Below are 525 nucleotides of genomic sequence, written 5' to 3' on the forward strand. Positions count from 1 at the left end.
GCCGCCTCTCTCTCTCCAGTGAGTGCTTCTCAACCTTCCCAATGCTGCCACCCCTTCATACTGGTCCGCAAGTTGTGGTGACCCCCAGCCATACCATTATTTTCGTTGCAACTTCAGCACAGTCATATTCTGTTATTAATCGTAATGTAAATATCTGATAGGCAGGATGTACAGTAGAGTCTCACTTATCCAACGTAAACGGGCTGGCAGAACGTTGGATAAGCGAATATGTTGGATAATAAGGAGAGATTAAGGAAAAGCCTATTAAACAACAAAATAGGTTATGATTTTATAAATTAAGCACCAAAACATCATGTTATACAACAAATTTGACAGAAAAAGTAGTTCAATACACAGTAATGTTATGTTGTAATTACTGTATTTACAAATTTAGCACCAAAATATCACGATGTGTTGAAAACATTGACTACAAAAATGCATTGGATAATCCAGAACATTGGATAAGCGAGTGTTGGATAAGTGAGACTTTACTGTATTTTCATTCACTGGACCAAATTTGGCACA

This window comes from Anolis carolinensis, chromosome 3 (genome assembly GCF_035594765.1).
Source record: "Anolis carolinensis isolate JA03-04 chromosome 3, rAnoCar3.1.pri, whole genome shotgun sequence".
Lineage (NCBI taxonomy): Eukaryota > Metazoa > Chordata > Lepidosauria > Squamata > Dactyloidae > Anolis > Anolis carolinensis.